General features: G+C 38.3%; 1 long non-coding RNA gene and 1 pseudogene across 2 annotated transcripts in view; both read right to left on the reverse strand.

The window, feature by feature from the left end:
* LOC309637465 overlaps window positions 1-16210 on the reverse strand; it is a 606851-nt gene that overhangs the window by 34271 nt on the left and 556370 nt on the right. The gene's annotated exons all lie outside the window — the stretch shown is intronic.
* LOC309637397 (large ribosomal subunit protein uL30 pseudogene) lies at window positions 183-16089 on the reverse strand (annotated as a pseudogene). Its single transcript has one exon. The product of its transcript is annotated as a large ribosomal subunit protein uL30 pseudogene (transcript).

The following is a 16210-nucleotide window of genomic DNA, read 5'->3' on the forward strand; positions in this document are numbered from 1 at the left end:
GACATTTTGTTTATTCATTCATCAAATGAACACCTATTACCACTTTGTGGCTATTAATAGTATTGCTGTGAACATTTGAGTATGATTTTTTGTGTGAACATGCTTTCAATTCTTCTGAGTATATACCTTGGAGTGGAATTGAAGGTCATATGGCATGCTATGTTTAATTTTGAGGAATTTACCTTAATCCAAGTTTGGAATCAAGGTTAAACGTGTGCTTCCACTTCTTACTAAAATGGCAAAATGGCATGAGCTGCTGCTTCTTCCCCCAAGTCAACCCCTGAAGAGACTCTAGCTGAAACAGATACAGAAGATAAGGAACCAAAAGAAAAGGGAGAAACCCCTGGAAAGACTTTTTTTTCTTTTATTGAAGTATAGTTGATGTACAATATTATGTAAGTTACAGGTGTACAATATAGTGACTCACAATGTTTAAAGTTTATATTCCATTGATGGCTATTATAAAATATTGGCTATAGTCCCTGTGTTGTACAATATATCCTTGTAGTTTATTCATACGTAATCCTTTGTACCTCTTAATCCTACCCCTATCTTGCCCTTCCCACTTCCCTCTGCCACTCGTAACCACTAGTGTGTTCTCTATATCTATGAGCATGTTTCTTTATTGTTATACACACTAGTTTGTTGTATTTTTTAGATTCCACATATAAGTGATATAATACAGTATTTGTCTTTCTCTGTCTGACTTATGTCACTTACCATAATACCCTCTAAGTCCATCCATGTTGTTGCAAATGGCAAAATTTCATTTTTTTAATGGCTGAGTAGTATTCCATTGTATATATAAACCACATCTTTTTTTAATCCATTGATCTGTTGATGGACAGTTAGGTTGCTTCTATACCTTGGCAATTGTAAATAATGCTGCTACGAACATTGGGGTGCATGTATCTTTTCAAATTAGTGTTTTCGTTGTTTTCAGATATATACCCAAGAGTGGAGTTGCTGGGTCATATGGTAGTTCTATTTTTAGTTCTTTGAGAAGCCTCCATACTGTTCTCCACAGTGGCTGCACCAACTTACATTCCCGCCAACAGCGTAGGAGGGTTCCCTTTTCTCCACATTCTTGCCAGCATTTGGTATTTGTCTTCTTTTTGGTGACATTCTAACAGGTGTAAGCTGATGTCTCATTGTGGTTTTGATTTGCATTTTTCTTTTTTAAAAAATATTCATTTATTTATTTATTTGGCTGTGCCGATGATCTTAGTTGCTGCGTGTGGAATCTTTAGTTGCAACATGCGGGATCTAATTCCCTGACCAGGGATCGAATCCAGGCCCCCTGCATTGGGAGCACAGAGTCTTAGTCACTGGACTGCCAGGGAAGTCCCTGAATTTTTCTGATAATTAACGATGTTGAGCATGTTTTCACGTGGCATGTATATGTCCTCTTTGGAAGAATGTCTATTCAGGTCTTCTGCCCATTTTAAAATTGGGTTGTTTGTTTTTTTGATGCTGAGTTGCATGAGCTGTTTATATATTTTGGATATTACCCCCTTATTGGTCATATAATTTGCATATATTTTCTCCCATTCAGTAGGTTGTGGAAAGACTATTTTTAATTGGTGTGCGTACATCCAAGCATGTGTGTATAGCCTAAGACAGAGGGTAGCCGGTAGGGCTACGAAAGGATAAATTAGTAAAAAGCAGTTTAAATTCTGCTTTTGTTTCCCCTCCACCATCACTTTGGTTGTTTTCCCCTGGCCACTCGTTGCAGAAATCTGGGGTCATGGCCCACACTTGTGGGGTTAGGATCACAGTGATCAAATCAAGATAGTGGGAAACAGGACGTCACTGGTGGTGCAGTGGTTAAGAATCCGCCTGCCAATGCAGAGAACACGGGTTCGAGCCCTGGTCTGGGAAGATCCCACATGCCGCAGAGCAACTAAGCCGGTGCGCCACAACTACTGAGCCTGCGCTCTAGAGCTCACGATCCACAACTCCTGAAGCCCTTGCACCTAGAGCCTGTGCTCTGCAACAAGAGAAGCCATCGCAATGAGACGCCCGAGTACTGCAGTGAAGAGTAGCCCCCGCTCACCGCAACTAGAGAAAGCCTGCGCACAGCAATGAAGACCCAACGCAGCCAAAAATAAATAAATTAAAAAAAAAAAATCTGCCTGCCAATGCAGGGGACAAGGGTTTGATCCCTGGTCTGGGAACTAGATCCCATATGCTGCAAGTAAGAGTTTGCATGCCACAACTAAGGAGCCAGCGAGCTGCAACTAAGGAGCCCTCACAACCAAATAAATAAATATTAAAAAAAAATGTTCTTGGAGAGAATTCGAGAAACAAATCCAAGAGATACTGTAAGAAGTAAGGTTAACCAAGGTCTATAGAAAGGTTTGCAGGTTTGCTGCAGTCTTTTTTTTTTTTGGTTGCGTTGGGTCTTCATTGCTGAGCGTGGGTCTTCTCCAGTTGTGGCGAGCGGGGGCTACTCTTCCTTGCGGTGTGAGGGCTTCTCATCGCGGTGGCTTCTCTCGTTGCGGAGCACGGGCTCTAGGCACGTGGGCTTCAGTAGTTGCAGCATGCAGACTCAGTAGTTGTGGCTTGCGGGCTCTAGAGCACAGGCTCAGTAGTTGTGGCACATGGGCTCAGTTGCTCCACGGCATGTGGCATCTTCCTGGACCAGGGCTCGAACCCGTGTCCCTTGCATTGGCAGGCGGATTCTTAACCACTGCGCCACCAGGGAAGTCCTTGCTACAGTCTTAAAACAACAAAACAAAAACAAAAACTGAATACCTTCCTCTCCCCCAAAAAGGAAAAAATATTTTCATAATGGCCAACTATTAAAATTTTGGACAATATCATCATGATGGGTGAAGAGACACAAAGGAACATGAAAACATGCTAAAGTTCTCATCTTAGAGGAACAATATAAATATCAGGTTTAAATTCAAAGAGGTTTAATTTGGAGGTCAAATTAAATAAAAGAGAAGGTAGAAATGTCTAAATATATTAATAATTGCAGTAAGCAAAAAGGGACAAAACTCACCAGGTAAAAGTCAGGGTTTGTCAGATTGGATTAAAAAAGCAAAATTCATGAGACCATGGAAGAGAAAAAAAAGACCTTTCAGGTAAATTTTAACCAAAAGTAATCTTGTAAAGATATATTTATGTCAGAAGAAAAATAAACTTTAAGACAAAAAGCATCATTGGGGATAAAGAGGATCACTATATAATTCAGTTCACAAATAACATATAAAAATTTTAAACATGTGTGCCCCTAAGAAGATGGCATAAACCTACACAAAGTCAGCATTAATAGACTATATGGAGAAATTGCTAAATTCACCATCATATGGGAGGATTTCAATACATCTTTCCCAATTAATGATAGGTCAAGAAGACAAAAATAAAAAATTAAAAATCAGCAGAGTTCAAGAAGATTTGAACAATATGATTAACCAACTCTTCCTAACAGACATATGTAGAATAAGGCATTCAACTATTAGAGAATTTATATATTTTTCTCAAGTTCTTTGAACTTTTACAAAAACTATGTCACAAGTGTTGGTGAGAATGTGGAGAAATATGAACTCTCAGACACTGCTGGTGGGAATGTAAAATGGTTCAGACACTTTGGAAAACAGTCTGCCAGTTCCTCAAACAAGGAACATAAACAGAGTTCCCATGTAACCAACCAATTTCACTCCTAGGTATAACCCAAGAGAAATGAAAACGTATGTCCACACAGAAACAGCCAAAAGTTGGAAACAATCCAAATACCCATTAATAGACAAATGGGTAAACAAAACATGGTCTATCCATACAATGGAAGGACTTTATTTTGCCATAAAAGGAATAAAGTACTGATACATACTACATTTTGGATGAACCTTAAAAACATTTTGCTAAATGAAAGAAGCCAGTCACAAAAGACCATGTACGATATGATTCCAATCATATAGAAGTCCTGACTATGGAAATCTATAGAGAAGAAAGTAGATTAGTGGTTGCTTAGGACTGGGGATAAGGAATGGGGGGTCAGGAGGATGATAGCTAATGGTACAAGGTTCCTTTTTTTTAAAATTAATTTATTATTTATTTATTTATTTTTGGCCGCGTTGGGTCTCCGTTGCTACACATGGGCTTTATCCGGTTGCGGCGAGCAGGGGCCACTCTTCGTTGCTGTGCGCGGGCTTCTCATTGCAGTGGCTTCTCCTGTTGCAGAGCACAGGCTGTAGGCGCGCGGACTTCAGTAGTTGTGGCACGCAGGCTCAGCAGCTGTGGCTCACGGGCTTAGTTGCTCCGCGGCATGCGGGGTCCTCCCAGACCAGGGCTCAGAACCCGCGTCCCCTGCATTGGCAGGCGGACTCTCAACCACTGCGCCACCAGGGAAGTCCCAAAGGTTCCTTCTGAGGTAATGAAAATGCTCTAAAATTGACTGTGATGATGGTTGCAGACATCAGTGAATACACTTAAAAGCATTGAATTGTACACTTTAAATGGGTGAATTGTATGTTATGTGAATTTTTTTTTGGTAGCTACATAATATTTTATTTGATTGCTTCTAATTTTTTGCTATCACAAAAAAATGCTTCAGTGAGTAACTGTACCTATACCATTTTACATATGTGCAAATATTTCTGTAGAATAAAATGTTAGATTGGAATTGCTAATTCCAAGAATATGTTATGAATCTGTTATTCTTATAGATGTTGTCCAGTTATATTCCATTAGAGGTTGTGACAAGTTATAGCTCCATCAGTGATGTATGAGAGTGCTGATTTTTTCACAGTTTAATCAACACAGTGTATTATCAAACTGTTGGTTTTTTATTCATCTGACAAGTATGGTACGTGAATTTTATCTCAATAGAGCTGTTAGCTAGCCATAAAACAAGTGTCAGCAGATTTAAATAAGTATCATAAAAACATAACACGGGGGTGGGTGGTGGTGATGTGATGAATTGGGAGATTGGGATTGGCATATATACACTAATATGTATAAAATAGATAACTAAGAACCTGCTGTATAAAAAAATAAATAAATAAAATAAAATTCAAAACAAAACAAAACAAAAAGCAGAGTTAACACAAGTGGGATGTTTTATTAATATTATTTCCCCAATAAATATATTTTGTGGTCATTTATTTTAATTTACACAGTATCTTAGATCCTGGATATTGGGTGGATATTAAGTATCATTTTATAAACTGTACATCTTACAGTATAAATCAGTCAATATTTAGAACTTTAGTACATAACTTCAAAAATAAGAGAATAAACATTTCAAGAGGACACAAATTTGATGCAATGAGGTAAAAGTTATCAAGAAATAATATGCTGGAAAAAAAAAAAAGAAATAATATGCTGGGACTTCCCTTGTAGCGCAGTGGTTAAGAATCCTCCCGACAATGCAGGGGACATGTGTTCGAGCCCTGGTCCAGGAGGATCCCACATGCCATGGAGCAACTAAGCCCGTGGGCCACAACTACTGAGCCTGCGCTCTAGGGCCCGTGAGCCACAACTACTGAAGCCCGCACGCCTAGAGCCTGTGCTCAGCAACAAGATAAGCCACTGCAGTGAGAAACCCGTGCACTGCGAGGAAGAGTAGCCCCCACTGACTGCAACTAGAGAAAGCCCATGCGCAGCAACAAAGACCCAACACAGCCAAAAATAAATAAATAAATTTATAAAAAAAAAAAAGAAAGAAAGAATATGCTACCTGTTCTTATTAATTTGGTTTAGTTGAAACTTCTTTTTGAAAAATTACAGCAAGGGTGATACACAATTAAAAACCATTTTAATAAAATAACACAGCACTAAGTTAAATTAAAAAATTAAAGTTAAATAAAAGTTAAAACAAATATATTTAGAAATTTAAAAAGAAACAAATAAATCATGAGTCAAAGAAGAAATCACATTGGAAATAGAAAAATACATAGAACTAAGTTATTATAAAGATATTACATTTAACATTTGTAGGATGCAGAGAAAATAGAGTCTCAAGGGAAATGTATGGCTTTAAATGTTTGTATCAGAAAATAATAAAAGATAAAATTAATGAACTAAATGTAAAAGAAAAAATTGAAAGAATAAACCTAGAAACATAGACATAAGGATATAATAACCAAAATAATGAATGGTAGAAATCAATGAAAAAGACCCAAAGTAAAAAAATTGTTTTTCAATTTGAAATCAGTCACTTTTTATTAACTGACTGGATTATAAAAATAATCATGGTAGACACCTTAGTTCATCCTTCTAATAAGCCTGTTCATCTGGTCTTCTCTGTTGCCAGCAACTCCACCTTCCAAAATGGGTGGTCTTTTTCTTCATTCTGCCTGTCAGAGAAGATAATTTGAAGGGCTGGAGGAAGTTGTTTGCTTCTTTGAAGTGTTTTCCAACAGTATAAATCTCATGAATCAGATCCTCCATTCAGATGATTCCAAATATACCAAGACATCAAGCAATCAATGTGTTAATATGTCAGGGCAATTCACTTCTTGTTGATTTTGCCATAACTCACATTTGTAGATCAATTCATTTACTGACTTCAGATTCTGGTACCCACAGGCAATACATGGTTCCACAATCCTCACAGTGTTAACTGAAGCCTTGTTGAGCTTAAAGAAGGTGCTATTGAAGATCCGGTGAAGGCAAAGAACCTGCAACTCCTTGCAGACCTTTGAGCTCATACCACTGATACTGATGACAAATGCCAATTTGGGTTTCTCAGGTAGATAGAAGTTGCTAGCTTTTCCTGTCATCCTAGCCATTCAAATCTCAGTCTGTACATCTGCCTATATTCCTTGTGACAGTACTTAGCTTTTTTGTAAGGTAAGCTTGCTCCTTGCATTTCAAAGAATTTTTTGGGCAAACTTCTTTCTTAGATGCTTGATCAGCAGCTCTGTAAAATTTCTTCACTCTTAAGGGCTTTTGACACAGCAGGAAGCTTTTTCTCCTTTTCTGCACCCTCCATGGTTCCAGATGGAAAAGAGGAAGAAAAAAATGTTTTTCTTTTTAAAAAGCTAACAGAGTAAACACATCTCTTGTGAGATTTAATGAGAATAGAAAGAAAAGCACAAATAAATAATATTATAAATAATAAAGGGGCTATAACTACTGAGAAAACTTAGATTTAAAAGATATTAAGAGAAAACTGTTGTAAACTTATGCCAATAAATTTCAAAATTTATATGAAATGAATAATTTCCTGGCAAATATAACAATTAAAATTGACTCAAGAAAAACCCAAATGGCAAGTAATCTTATAATGATTAAAATTATACTCTTGAGAATTTATCCCAGAGAAATGAAAATTATGTTCACAAAACAAAACATCTGTACACAATTGTTTATAGCAGTTTTGCTTGTAATAGCCAAAAACTGGAAACAAGCAAAATGTCCTTCAATGGTTCAGCAATACCACTGAATACTAGTTAATTCAGCAATGAAAAAGAACATTGATACATGCAACAACATGGATAGAACTGAAGGGAATTATGCTGAGTGAAAAAAGCCAACCTTGAATGGTTACATACTGTATGATTCCACTAATATAATATATATATATTTTAAATTCTTCATTGAATCTATTTATTTATTTTTGGCTGCATGGGGTCTTAGTTGAGGCACGCAGGCTTCTCTCTAGTTCTGGCGTGTGGGTTTTCTCTTCTCTAGTTGTGGTGTGCAGGCTCCAGGGTGTGTGGGCTCTGTAGTTGTGGCGTGCAGGCTCTCAAGTTGAGGCGCGAGAGCTCAGTAGTTGCGGTGGGTGGGCTTAGTTGCCCCGCGGCGTGGGGATCTTAGTTCCCTGACCAGGGATCAAAACTGTGTCCCCTGAATTGTAAGGAGGATTCTTTACCACTGGACCACCAGGAAAGTCCCAATATAACATTCTTGAAATAACAAAATTACAGAGATGAAGAACAGATTAGTGGTAGCCAGCAGTTAGAAAAGGGGTGGGGGGAGGAGTGGTTATAGCTGTAAAGGGGGAGTAGAAGGATCTTTGTGGTGATGAAATAGTTTTGTACCTTGATTGTGGTGGTGGTTACACCAGTCCACACATGGGATAAAATTGTATAAAAGTGTACACCCATACACCCAGAAATGAGTGCATGTAAAACTGGTGAAATCTGAGTAAGCCATGTGGGTTGCTCCAAGGGCAATCTTCTGGTTTTGATATTGTACTATAGTTATGCAAGATGTTACCATTAGGGACAACTGGGTGTGAAGGGTAAAGAGGATCTTCCAGTACAGTTTTTTGCAACTTCCTGTGAATCTATCATTATTTCATAATGAAAGGTTTTTAAACATTGGAGCAGTAAACAACTTCCAACAAAGAAAACACCAGGCCCTGATGGCTTTACAGGCAAATTCTGTCAACTTTCAAGCCACAGATTATTCTTATACACAGATCATTTTATACAACCTCTTCCAGAGCACAGAAAAAGAGGGAATACCCACCTCCTGCCAACTCGATGAGGCCAGTATAACCTGATACCAAATTCAGATAAAGTTAAAACAGGGAAAAGATATTACAAATCCATTTTACTTGTGAATATAGGTGCAAAGATGCTAAACAAAATATTAGTGAATAATATCTGATAATGAATAAAAGAAACAAATACAATGACCAGGTTGGGGTCATCACAGGAATAATATATATACATGTTAGAATATCTATAGATGTCATTTACTATAACAACAGATTAAGGAGGAAAAAGAAATCCATATGAACATTTCAATAAATGCAGGAAAAGTATTTGACAAAATTGAACATAAATTAGAAATAGAATGGTAACCCGAAGAAAGCACCTATAAAAAATATACAATAAATGTTATCATAAATGTGGAAGCTTTAAAAGCATTCCCTTTAAAATTATAGACCTGATATGCATGCCAACTATTGCTATTTCTACTCAACAATGTGATGGAGGCCCTAGCCAGTGCAATAAGAAAATAGTAAGAGATTCATGGCATAACTATTGTAAAGGAAGAGATAAAATTGCCATTATACTCATATGACATGGTTATTTTCATTAAAAAACACAATAATCTCTAGACAATTTACTAGAGTAATAGAAGAATATTGCAAGGTAGTTGATTATAAGGTCTGTATACAAAATTGCCAATTGCTCTTCTATACACCAGTAACTTCATATGATGTAATTATAAAAAGAAAACATTAAAATAGCAACAGAACTATGATACAGGAGTAAATCTAATAAGGTATAAGATCTTTAGATACAAAATTATCTAAAGGTATAAGAAAAAGTTATAGGGACTCTCCTGGTGGTACAGTGGTTAAGAATCAGCCTGCCAATGCAGGGGACATGGGTTCGAGCCCTGGTTGGGGAAGAGCCCACATGCCACAGAGCAACTAAGCCTGTGCGCAACAACTACTGAGCCTGAGCTCTAGAGCCTGCGAGCCACAGCTATTGAGCCCGAGTGCCATAACTACTGAAACCTGCGTGCCTAGAGCCCATGCTTCACAACAGGAGAAACCACTGCAATGAGAAGCCCACGCACCACAATGTAGAGTAGCCCCCGCTCGCCGCAACTAGAGAAAGCCCGTGTGCAGCAACGAAGACCCAACACAGCCAAAAATAAATAAAATAAATTTTAAAAATAAATAAATAAAATTGTCAATATATACTTCCTTCCAATACTGTTTTTGCTCTGTCCCACAAATTTTGACACAGTGTTTTCCTTATTATTTGTTTCTAAGTAATTTCCTTTACATTTAAAAAAAACACAGTGGTTACTTAAAAATGTAATCTTATAGTGTCCAACTTATAGGATTTGTAGTTTTCAACAATAAAAAAGTTTTAACTTTTGCATCTTATGTTTGGAGAACATGGTCTATTATGATATTGATTTTTTGGAATTTGTTGTGGCTTCCTTTATAGTATTATGCATGTTCTATTTTTAAACATGTACTATGTATGTTTAAAAAGTATGATTTTCTGTTGGTTGAGAATAGAATTCTACATATAGCCAGTAAGTTGAGCTTTTTGTGCTGTTCAGATTTTTTTTTTAGGCCACTTGGTGCTTGGCTTGTGGGATCTTAGCTCCCCGACAAGGGATGGAATCCCAGGCCCCCTGCAATGGAAGTGCAGAGTCCTAAACTCTGGACCACCAGGGAATTCCCAAATCTTTCAATATTTATTGGAATTACTCTTAAGACTTTTTTCCTGCTATATTATTTTGTATTTCCTATTTCCTGCGTAGTAAATAGGAATATATATATGTATATATATATATTTGTACTTTGCATGATGAGATTTTCTTCTGCTAGTTTGAAAGTTATAAATGCTATTTTATTTTTTGGGAATTGTCTTAACCTTAAAACTCATACTCATGTTTATTTAATTTCTATCAGTTTCTAAAATCTATCTATACCGACATCTCCTAACAAGCCAGTGCTTTTACATCTTTTTCATATGCCATTGGATTCCTCTGTGAGGTCATTTATGAACATATTGTCTAGAATTTTACTTCTGGGATTTTATTAATAAACTTTCTAATTCTTTTTCTTTGGTATTAGCTTTTCTTTTTCTCTCTTTCTTTCTTCCTTTCTTTTTTTTTTTGTCAAAACTATACTTTGCTTCCTCCGTTTCTCGCATGTATTGAATTTGCTTCAGTTTTGTTTTCATTGAGGCTTTCCCACTTCCCTGATTTGACCCCATGTCTCTGGAGGATGGGTGAAAAGACAGTCACCATCCTCTCAACCCTCACCTACATACCAGTTTTAATTTTCCTCAGGTTTTTCTTATTTACAATTCATAGTGCTTCTTGACTCTGTGGCTTTATTTTTTCATTATTTTTGGTAAATTAGCCCTTTCATGTCAAGTATTTCTTCTGCCCCACTCTTTCCTTCCTGTCCTTTCAGTTTTCCAGTGCCCTGTATGTTAAACAGTCTCATTCTCTCCTCTATAACTCTATCCTTTCTCTCTTTCCTACCCTTTTGCCTCTTTATGTTTCATTCTGGATATTTTCTTCCCACCTCTAAGTTTACTAATTCTCTCTTCAGTGGTGTTTATTTAATCTGCTGTTAATCCCAATCCATTGGGTTGTTAATTTCTATTATATTTTCCTGTCATAGAATTGGCTTTTGTCTGTACTTTCCAGTTTTCTGTCAGAATTATCCATCTTCCATTTATCTTCTTGAACACAACAAACAATTTGATGACTTCAATATGAGGTTCTTTTGCCTGCTTTTTAATTGTCTTTCATTGCTGCTATTTTTTGTTCATGTTATCTTGTCTCCTAGTATGCGTGATTATTTTTGTTTGTTCACTGAATATTATATTTGCATGTGTTCATAGAAATAATTTGAGGCCTAGATAATGATATCTTTAGAGAGGATTCACTTTGTTTCCTTTTCTTTTTTTCCTTTAAAGACTTTTTTAACGTGGACCACTTTTTTTTTTTTTAAGTAAGTCTTTATTGAATTTGTTACAATATTGCTTCTGTTTTATGTTTTGGTGTTTTGGCCGTGAGGCATGTGGGAACTTAGCTCCACGACCAGGGATGGAACCTGCACCCCCTGCATTGAAAGCCGAAGTCTTAACCACTGGACCGCCAGGGAAGTCCCTCACTTTGTTTTCTGCCAGGTACTTGGGCACTGGCACTCTGGGATCACTTTAAGACAATTTCAGTGTTTGAGATGTTTTGAAGTTGAGTTTCAATCTTTGTAAGAGCTTGTCTACTCTATTCACCTTTGCTTTTAGGGTACAGTCTTTTGGGATCCCAATCCAAAGTGAGAGCTGTTTACTAGGTGCTTTCTCTCTTAGCAGGTTCTGGACTCCAATCTCCAATCTCTGTTCTGCTAAGTACCCAAGGCTGTTGTAAGCATCATTCTGTCTCTTAGCTACCTCTCAGGAAAACTACGTCTCAAGAAATGCCCCACCTGGAAAAGTAGTCCTATTTATGGGGCTTACATTCCTCAATCTCTCTCCTTTCCCAGATCCTGGCTCAGTAATTCTTCACTAACTTGTTAACTTTCCAATGATTTCAAGACGAGATTTTCAGATTTTTCCAGTTTTCTAGTTTTCCTCAGTGGGAGAGTTGATCGGAATTACTTAGTCACCAATGCTGGAAGCCCAAACCCTCCCTCCCTCCTCCGTTCCTATGGGAAAAGCACTCTCATAACCAAGATTTGCTAAAAAACAGAATGACAATGGAAATGTTAACAGTGTAACAATTACCCAAGTACCAAAACAAAGAGTGGAAGTGCCACCCAAGGGAGAGTCTACAAATATACAAAAACACAGGTGTAACACAGTTGAAAAAGCAAATCAAATCAACACTGATAACAAAGCATCTTTCCAGAAAATTGGGGGTGTCCCAACTTTGCTTGAGAATGCTTTATATTCAGTTTACAAATACAATATTATAGTAACACTTACCACCCCATAGCAGTTGGCTGTAAGAGAGAGTGAAGGTCTGTGGAATTGAACAGCATTTGTCCACTCCAGGATTTGTTCTCAGCTGTCAGCATGGCCAGTTTGCTGACTCACTGGTGAGCCTCAGACCATACGTGGAGAACCACTTCCACACGAAGGAAGAGGTAACATTTGAAATTCTTGAACAAAGGCATTCTTGAATGGCCTTCACTAAATGTTTCTGTCTGAGATCTCTCTTTGTCTGATTAGGTTACAATGGAATGGATTACTGATTAGATTAAAACACCCTTCCCAAATTCACCCTAATCCTCATCCCAGGTCAGTTTGATTAGATTCTTGGTTTTTGAAAACTCCCAAAGATTGATTACATTATCTGTTATGCCTGGGTTTAATCAGTTGAATTGTGGAGATTTTCAAGATTTAGGGATGATTTCGACAACCTCCTGAACAGACAACTCTCAGCAAATAGCCTTAGATAACACCCTTGGATAAATACTAATCTGGTTCCATAACCTCCCAAGTCTCAGTTTTCTCATTTTTATTTTTTAAAAATTAATATTTATTTGTTTATTTTTATTTTGGCTGCACCGAGTCTTAGTTGTGGCATTCGGGTTCTTTCGTCGTGGCATTCGGGATCATTAGTTGTGACATGCGGAATCCTTTCAGCTGGGACATGTGAACTCTGAGTTGCGGCATGCATGTGGGATCTAGTTCCCTGACCAGGGATCAAACCCGAGCCCCCTGCACTGGGAGCGTGAAGGCTTAGCCACTGGACCACCAGGGAAGTCCCAGTTTTCTCATTTTTAAATGGGAATAATAATGTTGCTCATGCCATAGGTATTTGGGGAGTTTTAAATGAAATAATGTATGTAAAAGTCTTATAGTGCATGGCACACAGGCAAGCATTTGCTAATAGGATGTCTCATGAGTTTGTTGCAGGTGATGTTCTGATAGAGTTATTTTTGGGGCCTGGCGGGGGCCTAAGGTTTTTTGAGAGTAATTCCTTAAGGGAAAGCAAGGATGGCTGGCTGGTATTCTGTTGGGCTTTGGATGGAGGAGAGGCCTGGATGGGGTGTGATACCTCATGACTGTGGCTAAACTGATAATGGAATCTCTGACTGAGTAATGAAAGCTAAAGCTTAAAATTGAGCTAATCATGGATCTCAGAATGACATCATGGAGCACAGAGCCTGGTAAAGTTCTGGAAATTTTGTAATTTTCTCATGTCTGCTAAGTTTCCTCCTCTTATATGTTTTTCTAATATGGCTACTCAGCACATTCCACTGTCCTGGCCCCGTGGGGCTAAATGCTTTATCTGCTTTATTTCATTTAGTGCTGTTATATTAACGTTATGTTCCGTGGGAGAAAACTGGAGGCTCAGAGAGGTAAGGAAGTAATTTCTGGTCTGGCTTAAGAGCTGGGATCTTTGAATACAACATATTACTTTTAGGACCATTGGATTTGAGAGTTATCACTCTAAATGGCTGTTGAATTCATTCATTTAACAAACACTTAATGAGCAATGACTCTGTGCCTTGCACTAAGCTGCTCTCTGGGGATTCAGAAATGAATACAAGACTATAACTACAATAAAACAGCTACATTTATTGAGTGCTAATTCTCTGTCAGGCACTTTATATATGTTAGTTTATTTAACCGTTGTAACAGTCCTGTGAGTATGTACCCTTATTTTGCAAATGAGGGTGCTGACACTCAGGAACTTGTCCAAGGTCACATAGCCTGGAAGTAGCAGATCTTTAACTTCCAAGTCTTATCTTCTTTTTCAGAAATAAAAATCTCACCCTTTTATCTTTTAAATAAAAAATAACATAAAAAAGGAATATCTCCTCAAACAATATAAACAATATGAGTGCTGATTTTCTCACAAAACTTGCCAAAACAGGGTATTAATGATCATTTAAATTTTTGCCAGTGTATTTAATAGATGAAAATATTATATTTCAAAGTTGTATTTCTTTTTATTATTCACTTTTTCTCATTTTTATAGCTTTAGTGAGATATATTTCTTTTTAAAAATATTTATTTATTTTTGGCTGAGTTGGGTCTTTGTTGTTGCATGCGGGCTTTCTCTAGTTGCAGCAAGAGGGGGTTACTTTTTGTTGCGTTGCATGGGCTTCTCATTGCAGTGGCTTCTCTTGTTGCCACACACGGGCTCTAGGGCGTGTGGACTTCAGTAGTTATGGCTCGCGGGCTCAGTAGTTGTGGCGCAGGGGCTTAGTTGCTCCGCGGCATGTGGGATCTTCTGGGACAAGGGGTCGAAACTGTGTCCCCTGCATTGGCAGGCGGATTCTTAACCACCAGGAAAGTCCAGATATATTTCAAATAATATAAACTTCACCATTTAAGGTGCACACAGTTCAGTGGTTTTTAGCATATTGTCAGAGTTGTGCAACCATCATTATAATCTAATTTAATTTATTTATTTGGCTGTGCCGGGTCCTCGTTCCCGCGTGCGGGATTTTCAATGGGGCATGCGAACTCCTAGTTTCGGCATGTGGGATCTAGTTCCCTGACCAGGGATCAAAGCTGGGCCCCCTGCCTTGGGAGCAGGGAGTCTTAGCCACTGCGCCATCAGGAACTCCCGGTTATCTATTTTATATATAGCAGTGTGTATGTGTTAATCCCAAACTCCTAATTTATCCCTTCCCCCCCTTCCCCTTTGGTAAACATAAGTTTGGTTTCTATGTCTGGATTGCTCTTTTTTAACTGATTAGAGAATTTCAGTATTTATCATGAAGATTAACCATTTGTCTACCACGAGTATTACAATATTTTAAAGCTATTTTCTCACTTATTCATTGATGGTGGCACTCTTACTATATAAATGTTTAATTTTCCTTCAATATTTAAAGGGATTTATTGATTTTGATTCATTATAAACATTTCCCCTCTCTAGTTAAAAAGCTTTCTCCCCCTATATCCTCTTCTGGTCTTTTATAGTGTTGTGGTTTGCTTATGTTTTCAATCCATCTTGGGTTTAGTTTTATATATAAACTATATCTTATGAAATACTACTGATTTTGAAAAGTCACTTTCATCAAATGGCCATTTTCAATTTCTATTCATTTTTGGAACTGGACAGAATGACAACGGCTAACACTGAATGAGTGCTTACAAACGAGGTCAGCTTTGCATCTTTGATTTGGGTTTAATGTTCTGCTATCTCCAACTTGAAATTCATTAACAATTTTGAACAAGGGGCCCTCACACTTTCATTCTGCGCTAGACCCCGCAAATTCTATAGTGGGCCTATTTACAAGTACCAGGCACTGTACTAAGCATTTCACATTATTAAATGGAATAATAAGCCATATTATCCACTTAATCCTCAGGGCAGAGTTAAGTAGCAATTCTCATTTTCCTTTTCATTTTACAAATGGGGCAATGGAAGCAGGAAGATTAAGTAAGTCCACAAAGCCAGAAAGTTGCAGCAAAGGGGTTTGAATCCAGCTCCTGTCCCGCCAGAGCCTTGGAATAAGCGTCCATTAATCCTGCAGGCCGTTACAATCTGGAGGTGAAATAGGGAGGGCGCGGAGGCGGGTGGCGCCTCGGCTAAGGTCACTACCCTGACACCGCGTGCCCAGCTCCGTGCGGTGCTGGGCCGGGAACCGGGCACCGCGGGCGCTCCAGTGCGGGCCCGCGGGACCCCGCCTTTTGCCCGCGGCGGCCCGCGAGGGGACGGCGCGCGCTCCTCTCGCGGGCGGCCACTCGCGCGCGCAGCGGTAGTGTTGCCTGCGAGTTTCCCAAGTTCACACAGGCCCTGGGTTGGCATGGCAACCAGGCAACCTGTTCCAGAGCCGCCTGCCTTCTCCGCACAT

Source organism: Balaenoptera physalus (assembly GCF_965194825.1).
Source record: "Balaenoptera physalus genome assembly, chromosome: 1".
Lineage (NCBI taxonomy): Eukaryota > Metazoa > Chordata > Mammalia > Artiodactyla > Balaenopteridae > Balaenoptera > Balaenoptera physalus.